Genomic DNA, 13211 nt, shown 5'->3' with positions numbered 1-13211 from the left:
GGCTGCTCCTGGCTTGTCCCCTGGCCCTCTGCTTCTGCCCTCATGCCACAGAGTCTGAGCCACTAGAGTCAGAAAGCCATACTCTGCTTTCTCTACCAGCTCGTGACTCCTTCTCACTAAAAGGAAAAGCTGTAGTCAAAAGAACGAGTGTCTTTAGCTCATCTACCTGTCCAAGGGAAGTGGGAGGAAGGGAGCTTTTGAGAATAGGAATCTGATTAAAATCTCCTCCAAGAGGTAGAGGTGAAGGCTGAAATTCTGCTCAAAGGTACTTGGATAAATGTACTGTTGTATTTACTATATGCCCTCTGGTTCCCTCCTCCCCCAAAGGAGGTGACATTGCTTGTTTGGTGTGAAACAGACTGTACACATTCACATGCCTTCATTTCTGAGGAAGACGTAATCGGCTCAACATAAATTTATTGCCGTAATCTCTATAATCAAGCTTGATAGAATGAGTGGACTCTATGTCAGCAGCTGAGGGAATTGACAGGGAAGGGCAGAGAGAGTCATGCCAAAGACCTGAGCATAAAGACGCTCACCGAGACTACTATAGTGTGTCAGCAAAGACATGGAATTAAATACAGCCGAATAAACTAAATAAAGCCGTCAAGACTTTTAAATGATTACAGGTACTTGATCATTCTCCAATTACAATAAAAATTTTAATTTTCTTAATTTTATACTTTAAAAAAACACAGAAATCTCAACAACCGCCCTTCAGATTTCATGAGTGCTTCAGGTAGAGGACCATTAGGGAAACTGCTATCTCCTTACCTCACCTCAGTGCGCATTCGTTCATTCATTCACCACCCCAACCCCAGCCACAGGTCACCTTCTTCATCTTTGGTCCCCCCCCCAAAACAGGACTTGTAAAGTAAATAAACTAATAAACTAATAAAAAAAAAAAAAAAGGCCTGGGTATCCAGGCATCTATTTCCCTCGGTGCAGTGCTCACTGCTAGAAACCCTTTTGTCTCCTGAATGTGTTTCCTCACTGCTTCTGTCCCTGGGTTTTAATTCTGTCCCAAGAACAAATACAGATGAACGCCATTCAAATAAACCCAAATGGCTACTGCTCAAAGATTTCCTCAGATACGCACACATCCATTCGAGGCCAGCAAACACACTGAGAACCTCTGATGGAAGGCATGGCACAGCCCACAAGGTAAAGAGTTCCAGATGTGGCCGAGCACACGCAGAGCCCATTTGCTTACAGTCCACTCCCACCCTACGTACACTTATCAATCTGCTGTTTTTAACAACCGCCCTGAGCTGACAAACACGGAGTTCATGCCTTGGATCTGCCCCTCCCTATCTCCGTAGCCTGTCTTCCGCTTCCTCCTCTCTGCCTTGAGCAACAAGTTGGGGTTTCCTTTTAACCTCCTGGGAACACAGAAGCTAGGGATTTCTGCTTTGGTGTTTCTTCTTGGAAAACTACTTTTTCCTTTTCCCGGAGAGCTCTCTTTGCATGAAATTAGGTCACTCTTGTTCTCACAGCACTGTTCTCTTTTTCTTTCTTGGTACTTGGGATGCAAACTACAACCTCGCACATTGTAAAAGAGCATCCATGCTACACCCGCCCCGCCCCCAGCCCACTCTGTACTTTTATGTCACTTCTGTCTTTATGATAAATATAGGTAACCGCTTGGGTGACACATTTTACTCCTTACTACAGGCTGAGCTGTGTTTCTCAAACATCTGTGAAGTGCTAAATCCAGTATCTTGTTTGGTGACCTTTTGTGGATTTAGGGTCTTTGTAAGTACCAAGTTCATTAGGGCAAGCCCTAGCAGAATATGACTCATGCCTACATATAAAAGGAAACTGCCATATGACACACAGGAAAACGCCACCAGGTAACCGAGGCATAAGCCAGTGATACACACTTTATGCAATAAGTAGCAAAGGTTGAGGACCACCCACTAAAAGAAGATAGGGAAATGAAGAAGGGTGTGTCCCCTCAAGATTCCTGGGGAACTGTGCCCCAAATGTCATTCTGATTTCTAGACTTCTAATGTCAGAACTGTAACACAGTTCATTTCTGTTAAGTCACCTGGTTTACAGTGCTTTTGTACGGCAAGTTCTAGAAATCAACATATCCCTTTGGCTGTTAAGTTTCTTGAAACAAGCCTATATTTTACTTATCACTGCACTCCTTGTGCCCTCTCAGAGATTTCTGACATATAGACAGGCATCCCTCGGCTCAGTGAAGAAGTGACTGGCTCATACCTGGTTTGTAGTCAACTCAAAAGTACATGCCTGTTTTTTATCAGACACCTGTACAAGTAGATACCATTTCAAAACTGAAACTTTGCGTTTTCAGCCTGCTATTTGAGGCTGTGGGAATACAGGTTCATCAATAAGTGCATTAATTACTCAGCATACTTTTGTGTCACTGCAATGTTGACCAGTACGTTTTTTTATCTTTAAATAAATCATATTAAAAATGTTAAGCCTGGCAGAGGCAAGAGCACCGTATTATGTCACATCACCAAAAATGTCCCTCTAATGTGAAACTGGCCTGCTGACATACTGAGTACATTAGACAGCTAACAATTAACCTATATTTCTCTCTAGTCAAGGTTGTCACAATAAATGGGAGTTAAATCCTTTGTAAAATCCCAACATACTATTTTGGCTTTCCCCCCTGGTTTTTGTTGAGATAGAGTCTCTCTATAACTGTGTCTCAGGCTAGCCTAGAACTTATGATCCTCCGATCTCGACCTAAATGCTGGAACCACAGGTATGCACACAGCATACAGCATGCATTATGTCTAAACGTTCCATACCCAGCGTTTTAATAACCACATCAAAAGAGAAGTTGTGGAGGCTGTGATGCAAAACTTGCTCACGGTGAGCGCGCGATGCCTCCTGGAAGCCCGTCCTTCTTTTCAAAGCACGTACGAGAAATGCCTGGGTTTTCACAGGCGAGTAGAGTGCAACAGCCTGACCTGTGGCTCCCAGTGGTCTTCGGTCTGAAAATAAGGCTAACTGCTTCTTCCCTTCGTCAGCTCCCTTCTATTTCGGGGTGCTGAGGTTACAGAGGGTCACCCAGTGCCCATTTGTACGGGCTCTTTTAACACCTTCATGTGTAATTTAGCTGGGCCTGAAATCATGGACCAGGTTTTAGTAGCTAGGTCCTCCCTCTCTCTCCACCTTAGGCTTTGGGTTCCCCCAGGGCTCTGTCTTCTATTCTGGTTAGATTGCATTATTTCACAGCCACCCCCCACCCCTGCCCACAAAGGGATTCCAGAATCTGTCTTCTCTCAGGCACCTACTGCTTCCACTCAAGTCTTTCTCTTTTTGGCCACTTACACAGTGAACTAATTCATAAAACTTCAATTGTAACATTTTGTTGCTATTACTTCACAAACTCACACCATGTACTTTATTCTGGCATATTTTGAAGCTAAACCACTCCCATCAACCCACGAGGCGGCTGCAGTTAGTTATTCCGTCTGCTATCTACTTACCGGTCCTGTTTCCCCTGAGACCCGGTAGTCACTAGCTGACAGGATTCTCCTGGTGTCTGATTTTTTCTTTTTCTCAAACAGCATTGCCATTCAGGACCAAAGTCTATGAAGCCATAGCCATATTTTTTTCCTGAGTACTGAAAAGACCTGTTTTAAAAGGTTTGGGAGGGATAGCCTGAGCACACTGGCTAGTCATCACAGAACGCTATCAGGCACAAGCATTTCTCTGTCACCAGGAGACATCTGATGAATACTACCAACGAGGATTTACTGCAAGCGATAGTTCCCAAACTCTCACTAGTTGACTCCATTTCTCGGATGGTATTTCAACAGAGAACACATTTGTTGAGGAATCTTTCAAAGGAGGCTTAAAAACAAACAAACAAAAAATCTCTTTTCACAGGACTTGCCTTGTTAGCAGACAGCAGAACAGCATTTCACCATCTGCAGCTCTAGAAACTTCCAGTTACTTAGTCCCGCATCGCTAAGGAGACAAGCAAGGCTCTAACTTGATCATTCAAAAACAGCTGATTGTCAAATTAAGACCTGAGCGAATAAATCCTTCTGGATTATCACTGAGCCTCCCTCAGGGCTTGCCCTCCTCCTGCAGTCCACATGTCCCACACAGTTACCCGAATAGTGTCCCTTCGCTGGGACATCTTTCTGTGAACGCACATACGATTCATGAAGAGACAAGAAGCAAATACAGGAAACACTAATAATTACAACTAAACTTTCTGTGCACCTTTTTTTTTTTAGTATTATATCCTGGGGCCTGACTATTTTTGATTGTTCTTATTGTACAAATTTGTACATATTTCAGGTGGTTTCTTTGGTTACTACGGCCAATCAAAGTAACAAGTGCACCAAATCAGTTGCCCCCTTTAAAAAAAAAAAACAGCCTCCGCATTGTTTTTCTCCGCATAAGAAGTATTCACATTGAATAATATTTCTTTTCTAGTGATGTTGACAAATATCCTAGCATATGGAAGACTTGAACAGAGAGACACCACTCACCTTAAAAAGTCAAAGCAAATCTGATGGGCTGAGAGGACTTTTTAAAAATCACACAAATATAGAGAAAGCACAGGGGACAATATTCCAAATACATCCTTATCTACACGTAGGGACAGAGTTGACTCTGTGTCACCCTTGATTTTTGTCCCAATCAATACTTTGGGTCATTTCCTCACTTCTGAATGGTGAAAGGGAAAGTAGGGGGTGGGGGAGGACAGACCGTTTTGTTCTCACCCTTTACAGAGGCAACAATAACAATAGTCTTCATACAGGGAGCACTCATGGGAAACTAAACATTTTTAAAGCTGGCAACAATCCGGTGGCATTCTATAATTGTGCTCATTTTGTCTAGCAAGACCGGACAGCTCTTAAAAGCAGCGCCCCTGGTGGACACAGCCTGGGACTGTGGATGAGATCAACTTTCGATGCTCAGACCTGAGTTTTCTGTCAGGCACAACGAAGGCAACAGTGTTACCAGCCTGCTGTAAAGATCACAGAACACACACATCCTAAGTACAGACCCAGCATTCCATGGGTGGTGGGGGAATTTCTGTAACATACATCAAAGATAACTGGTTGGAAATTTTTATCTTGGAACACCAAAGATTATTCCACTTATATATAAGCTGCCCGCTTTTATTTAGAAAGAGTCTAGGTATGACACAGGAGTGCTGATAACCCTTAAAGAAGAAAACTAACGTCCAAGGATTTGCCTCCAAATCCCCACTTCCAATCCTCTCCTCTAAACAGCTGATGACACAGTTCAGGAGTGCCATTCTTCCCACCCTCTACCTGGGTGGTTCTGAGGGGACGCCCAAGGGTATTCCCAGGGAACTGAAGTGGGAGCAAAGGAACACACAGTTCGTCTGGCTCACCTTTTCTTCCATCCCTGAAGTTCCTTCCATGAACCTGAAGCACATGACAGTCTTCTTCTGGCCAGGTGATTCAGGGCCAGTTCAGGATCACCTCCCTGACATGCCTGACACCAGAGTGTCTCAGATCTGAGAAATTTGGGGATTTAAGAATATTTACCGACTTTCACATCTCTAGTGTGAGTATTTGAAATCTGAAGCTTTTCGAGCTCACTAAATTTTGGAATGAGAGGATTTGGGGCTTCAGAGTTTGGGATTACGGATGTTCAACTTATATTTTAAATGTCAAGAGCCCTTGAGAGCTCAGAGGCTGGATCTTACAAACACCTGTCCCCCCCCCCCCAACCCCCCCCCCCGCTCCCCTCGATGCCATAGGTGTAGAAACCACCATTTCCATATCACAAGTGCATACATGTGAAACGTACACAGACTACCAATGCTTGGCAATTACACGGACAATCCTGTTTCCAGAGGTATAGTAGGCTGGGTGCTCGGGAGACTGCTTACAAACCACAGCTGGATTCTGAGTAAATGAAAACGCAGTTTAGTAGCACCCAGCAGAAGGCAACGGGAGTCCACAAAGAATGGAGGGAACAAGCGAGCAAGAGAGAAAAGGAAGGAGAGTGGGGGGAGGGGGAATCTGGGAAAAAGGGAGGGAAGCAGAGGGAGGGGGGAGGAGATGATAATATGAATGAGGTGAAAGCAGACAGTGATGTACAGTTAACAAGAAGTCAGATGTCTATGAAAGCGCAGGACCAGAGGGCAGAAGCCAGAGTGTTGTTCCCCAGCAGGAAAACAGGCCCCACGCGGCCAAGGTCAGGAGCGCTTTTGTGCACCTAATAAAACACACTCTTTTTTTTTTTTTTTTTTTTTTTTTTTTTTTTTTTTTGGTTTTTCGAGACAGGGTTTCTCTGTGTAGCCTTGGTTGTCCTGGACTCACTTTGTAGACCAGGCTGGCCTCGAACTCACAGCGATCCTCCTGCCTCTGCCTCCCGAGTGCTGGGATTAAAGGCGTGCGCCATAAAACACACTCTTAGCGTGTATTCTGCACAAATGCAAATCCTCTTGGGAGGAAAGCCTACTCGATTTAGGACTTCAGCATTCCCACAGATTCAATTTGGCAAATCATGGGCTTACAACCAGAAAGTTTCCAAACACACAACAAAACCAGCCAGGATGCTAGAAAATAAACCACTGCATATAAAAGTCTCCATGTGGCCCTTCTAAAGCTTCAGATAATGGAAATCTCAGATGGTCATAAAAAATGTAAAGACCAAACTACTGTTTAAACATATGAATCAAAGCAGAAAAGTACTCAGGTAGATTGAACCAACAAACAAAAGAACTGAACAGGCCTCTTGAAAAATATAATCGGAGAAGTTAAAAACTCAGCGAGTGGGCTATGGAGCATTTTATATACAGAGAAAGAGCTTCTCGGCATATGTAGAAGGGTAATCACATTTGAGTTGAGAGAACATCTGAGCCAGGTGGCCTACGTTCTTTATTCCCAGACAGTGTGCACAATGAATCATAGCTCTCAGCACCAACAGAAAAGGGATACAGTGCAAGTTAATTCACACAGGCGGAGGAGAGAAATGGAACAGCAAATAAACTTCCAATCAAAGAGATGTAAGACACATGACACATAAACTCACTGGTTAAGATGTGGATGTCAAAAAGTACCAAAACTCATAGACAGGACTGAAAAATTTCCCATTAATATCAGAGATTATCCTCTGTATTTTTAATTTTTTGGTTTTATGTGTCACTGCTGATTCATTACATCAAAGAACATGAAAATTTTAGAAGTGGGTGGAAAAGGATCAGTTAACATTATAACTATATTAAATAAAAGCAAAACAACCAGGCACATGTCAATAATACACAGAAAAAATGTGTTGTGGCACATGCCTGTAATCCCAGCACTTGGGAAGCAGAGGCAGGTGGATCTCTGTGAGTTCAAGGCTACCCTGGGCTACAAAGTGAGTCTAGGACAGCTTAGGTTACACAGAGAAACCATATCTTGAAATCTGCCCCCCCCCAAAAAAAACCCAAACCAAACCAAAACACAATGGCCACTTATTGCTTATTAGCTATAATAAATTCCAAGGCCAAAAAGTCTAATTTGATTCATTACATACCAGAATAAATTCAACTTATTAAGAAGAAATTTATTCTTGAAAATATACAGATAGGGCCTATTTTGTGACTATAGCAAAATACTTGAAGCTGGGTACTTTCCAAATGAAGGGATTTACTTAATTGACAGGGGATCCAGGAGCATCATCTTATTTTCATCATGGATGGCATCATGTGGGGAACATGAGCAGAGGGTGAAATCACAGGGCGAAATAAGCTGCAATGAAGGGAGGGGCCAAATTCACACTTTTAAAAAAACCTTTTATTGAACGTCTATGATTTACATGTCATGCACCAAAATCCCTCTCCTCCCCCCAGTTTAAAAAAAAAAAAAATCCTGTCACAGAAGCTGTAGTGTATTACGCAGTATAGCCTTTTGTCCACATATGTTTACTTTCAAATGTTCATTGCTACCAGTCATGGGTCTGGTTGGAGGCCTACACTATCGTTACCAGATCCTCACCAGGACTGCCGTCGGATATCCTGTTGTTGCTGTGTGTCAAGGAGATTCTTAACCTTTGAATCTGTAGGTACAGCCCCTTCTTGTGTTCTGGCAGGTCATACATGGGGTAGATGTTGGGGTGAGGTTCACTCAGAGGCCTGGATCAGGGCCCACTCCCGTGTCCTCAGGACAGGGCTGGCTGTCCTGCTCTCATGTCCTCAGGGCAGGGCCAGCTCTCCTGCTCCCATGTCATCATGGCAGGGCTGGTTCTCCTGCTCCTGTGTCCTCAGAGCAGGACTGGCTCACCTGCTCCCATGTCATCAGAGCACAACTGGCTCACCCACTCCCATGTCCTCAGTGCAGGACACATTCACACTTTTAATATCAACCTTTTTGTGAGAACTAACTTAGGACTCACCAAGGACTACCTTAATCCCTTCTGAGGGTCATAACTCCAGTGACATAACCAACTCCAGTCTGGCATCACCACGCAAATGTCCTATAACCTCTCAACATTGCTACATCGAGGACCAAGCTTCTAACATGCAATCCCACATTGAGGAGTCACATCTAACAAAAGGCACTAGCAAAGCAGCTTCCAAATACATGAGAGGAAAAAGAGAACTACAGAGACATACTGACAAACGTGTGTTCATAAAGACAGGCTTCAACTTACCTTCTTCAGTTACTGACGTTAAAAATAAAAAACCTTTAAGATTCCTAACACAGAGAAATTAGTGCATACTACGAATGCCATGGATAGCTAGCTCACTTGATTACTTCTAAACTTCTAAATGCTATCAGTGTGCTATGCACCTGCTACCATCCTGAGGAAAGAACATAAACAAAGTCAAGTTCTTACCTTCATGGAAATGAAGTGTAAGTGTGGGCACAAACAAACAAACAAATATACAAGTCAACATGCTGTCCTGACACACAGAGGTTTCATCTAGAACTACAGAATCCACAGACTCTCAATTCCTGAATAAACACGTAAAAACTTACATGATTTTTAGACTGGGAAGGACATTCCCAAGGACATGACTTATCAGATAACCCTGATAATGATCAATCACCTACTAGTTATATCACTTACAAATTTACTTTAAAACCCAAACATTTGAAAGCTTATGCATACACTCAAGAAATTCAGAACATATTTCATAGCTCTCATAGAATTTCAGGCCTCCAAAAAATCGTCCAACCTCTCAAATGTTTAGCTTATATGCAAAAAAGAACTCAATGTGAACTAGAAACAGTTTTTTGAGTGTTTTAACACCTTCATGCAAGAGCTTGCCAGTGCATTCTGGTCTTAACAAGCTGCCTTAGAACTCTCCTGTACTGAAAACTCAAGCCTCTTCTGTCTGTCTTCATCTCTACCACAAAGACCCTTTGTTAGGATTATGTTCCAATATCATTGACAGAGAACCCCAGCAGAAAGCAGTGGTCTGAACCAGGGGCTCATTTCACTGTCAGGTTCGGCAGGTCCTGAGGCCATCTTCCTTAGGACTACAGGCCAGAGTCATGAGTTCCTTATAGCTTGTCCCCTGCCAACTCACTACACAGCCTTAAACTAAACTCGGGATCTGAAGAGCTCTTCAAACTCCAGCCCATGTGTTTGCATTCCCACCAGTTTGACATGGAGAGGGGTGAGAAGAAGGCCCCTCTCAGAAGTCACAAAGGCTACCGTGCCTTACATGACATTAGCTGGACTTAGTCTACTGGGCACAATACCTGCGCCGCATACCAAGACTCTAGCTTTACATCAGCTGTTTATGGAGATGTCTGGGTTAGAACTGGGAACCAGGCAGAACCAGCAGAGCTCTCTACTACACCACCAAAGGCGACATGACAAAATATAATAAACATTCTGTCCAATCTCTCTCTTCAGCCACTGAGCTAGGTAGTACAGCCAAGGGCATATGATACATGCAAGGTCCATGCCACCTTTGCCATCGCTTCTGCAGCACCTTAAGGCCCTGGGCGTAGCCCGGAGAATTTCCTTCCCTGTGTCTGAGGTTGTGTAGCCACTATAGTCATTAAGGCATCCCTCCTGATCTATAAGTCTTTACAATCTTGATCGAAGTATAATCCATTGAGTGACTGTATGTGCACATACCACGCTACATGAGTGGCAGTGGGAGAGGAAGTGGGAGTGATTGGCTTCTCTCTTTCTACCAAGTGGATTGGACTCAGGTCTCTACAGGAAGTGCCTTTACCTGCTGAGCTGTCTCACTGGGCCCTGTAGTCTCAGTTTAAAGATGACTCCAAACACAATTCCTTAAGCTTGGCCTTTGGGCAGTACTTTACCATGAGAGGTGCTGAATGGAACACTTTAAACAGCCTGCCCCCACATTTGGGTTTGATTTCCTCCTTGTACAACAAGCTGTGTGCTAGTGACACATCATTCTGGGCATGTACACAAGAGCTGCGTTTTCTTCAAGCCTTCTCTTGAGTTTTCCTCCTGAGCCAAGCGTATCCCAGCACCCCATGCTAATAAGACAGTCACTGCCAGAAAGCTGAAAAAAGGGCAGACAGAGCCCAGAGCCACGTCTCCTTCCCATGAAGAACCCCTTCCTGGAGCTCCTGGCTCACCCCAAGAGCTGGTATGGCTGTCTTCACTGTGTGTTCTGCCTACGGAAGAGTTTCTGAGACACTCAGCAATGGGGGATAGAAATTAACGTGGGCAAAGGAACATGTTCTATCAATGCAGCCTTCACCTAGGACCTTCAATGAAACTAACAGCATAGAAAGTCTGTCTGAAGGAGCTAAGCATCCTGGCAAATTAATCTGATGCAAATTCTTACAGCCACACACTCTGTTCCCTTACCATCAATAAGAAAGAACAAACACTGGTCATTTCATTTGCAAGCTTTTTTCTTTCTTATGCAGTCGGAGGGGGGGGGGATGGGGGTGGGCAGGAGAGGGGAACCACAAAGTACACTAAAGATTGCCTAACCCTTAGAAGCATTTCCCTCCATTTTCTTCTGAAAAATAAATACTTCTTTGTCCTTCTTCTACTTCATATTCTAAGGGTATTTCCTTTAAAAAGGCAAGTACCCCTAGAAAGGCTCATGGGAAAAAGAAGAGAATAGAATCAGTAAAAGAAGTATAGTTACCTTTGCATATGTTAGCCTAATCAATAATATCAACAAATCCGAGAGAACAAATACCATTATGGTACTATGTGCTTTCTTTCAAAATCAAATCTAAAAAAAAAAAAAAAAAAAAAAATGCTCAGGCAGGCACAGGTTTACAAAAGGTCATTTCAGCCTCAAATATTTCAGCTCTGCAGCAATACGTTAGGTACCTTAGAGGACAAAGCAGGGAGGACCAGCTTTTTCAGACACTTTTAAGAATTTTATACAGTAGCTCTGTGTTCACAGAGCAACAATAGAGTAGCAAGGCAGATATTCCATTAAAAATCTATGTCCTCTCCCTTAAAGGTGTAGATATTTACACACAGGAAAATACCACTACTGCACCCCTGGCACTGCAGTCCTTCATTCTCGAGTTCACCCTGGGGTCCCCGGCTCCTGAATCTCCAGTTGTTCACTGACCTGATTCAGACACCCTGGTGAACACCCACACACAAACTCATCCCAGCACTTGGAATCTCTATTCTGTCCTGTGTGGCACGGCTTAGTGTCTCTTAGGATTAAGTCGTCCATCGCCCCATCGCCCACCTCCACTTCTATCTACCCCCTCAAGCCTCTCCCTGTGTTTCTCAGATCCTAGTTTCTCCATGAAGCTTTCTTCTGCTCTGAATAGGGAGCCAGCACTACCTAAATAACAGAAGAACCTTAAATAGAATAGAGCTTTGATGTACGGGGTTCGTGATGATTGTCACAAATTTTTTACAAAAACTATATTGTCTCTGAATTCGTGTTGGAGCGGGGGAGGTAGATATTTCAATCCATCACATGCCCTTCTGGCAGAAAAATGAGCCAGGGTCAACAGAAGGGTCAAGGTGCTTTCTGGAGGAAGAGACTGTACAGACTAAGCAAGCTGAGCCACCTGGGTAAGAGGAATGTGCGTGATTGGACCGAGAAACTGCCCGTCCTGGTTCAGAAGAACCAAAGAAACACATCCCCGCCCTCCCGCCCCCCCATTTCTAAAAAACATGCATCACCTTGAAGCGAATGAGACAAGTGCAGGAGCAAAGACGAGAAGAATATAGTGTGTCAGCAGTCCCACACCCCAGGTGAAGCAGAGCTGGGGATGGGAGGGTGGGGTGGGGCAGGGAGTCAGAAGGGAGAGTTTGATGAGGCCACAGGGAAGTTAACCATCACTTTGTAACTTGAGAGTTGCAGCCAATTCCTGGAATGCTTATAAATATACATCCATACACTGCTTTACCAAGGAGCGCTGAACGTGGGGATCTTGAGGGCAATACAACTACGACTCTAGGTGGTAGTTGCTGCTATCATCTCTAGTTCAAAGCCCAGGGAGACTAAGCACCACTAAATGTTGTGGATGCACTGCATCTTCCCAAAACTCACCTGGATCTTATAACTCAGTGTGCTGGTGTCAGGAAGGAGGTGGACGTTTTGGGAGGTAATGAGGGCTACATGAGGTCCTGTGGGTGAATTCCTACCATCCCCCATGATGCAAGTGTGTCTTTAATAAACCCTGGAGCTGGCATTCTTCCTCCACCATGTAATGACAGAGAGAAGAAAGTATATGCAAGCCAAGAGAGCCCCGGCCAGAGCCTGGCCATACTGCCTCCCAGATCGTTCAGCCTCCAGAATTATACGAAATTGATGTCCATGGGTTAGGCCCCCAATATAAGCTTGTTTCTTATGGCACCCTGAAGAGACAAAGATATTGGGGCATACCACGAGAGGACACAGTGTCAACTCTGTCTGTCTGTCTGTCTACAACAGGCTATAACATGCATTAGCAGTTTAGAAACAATGCAGGGGAGTCAACAGTGACTATATCCTTTCCCCCATCCATGCTTTTTTCCTGTCCTTGCACTCTGCTGCCGGGGTGAAGTTTTGGGGGCACACACTATCGGAAGAGGTGGGCTTGACGTCTGTATGTGTGTCAGAACTTAGTTTCCCACGATGGGCACTAGATTGAGGAAAGCAAGTGAGTGTTCAGTATGACCGAAGTGTTAACTGCCACAGCCCAGAAAGCAAAGCACAGGCAGTTCCCTATGAATAAATAGTCCTGTTATGAAGTACGCCTTCTAAACTGAGATGAAACACTACCCAGAGCATGCCTTCAGGAAAAAAACTTGTCGCCATAGCTTGGTGAGAGGCCAGT

Source organism: Acomys russatus, chromosome 27 (genome assembly GCF_903995435.1).
Source record: "Acomys russatus chromosome 27, mAcoRus1.1, whole genome shotgun sequence".
In the NCBI taxonomy this organism is placed as follows: domain Eukaryota; kingdom Metazoa; phylum Chordata; class Mammalia; order Rodentia; family Muridae; genus Acomys; species Acomys russatus.
Note: the sequence above shows the minus strand (reverse complement) of the source record.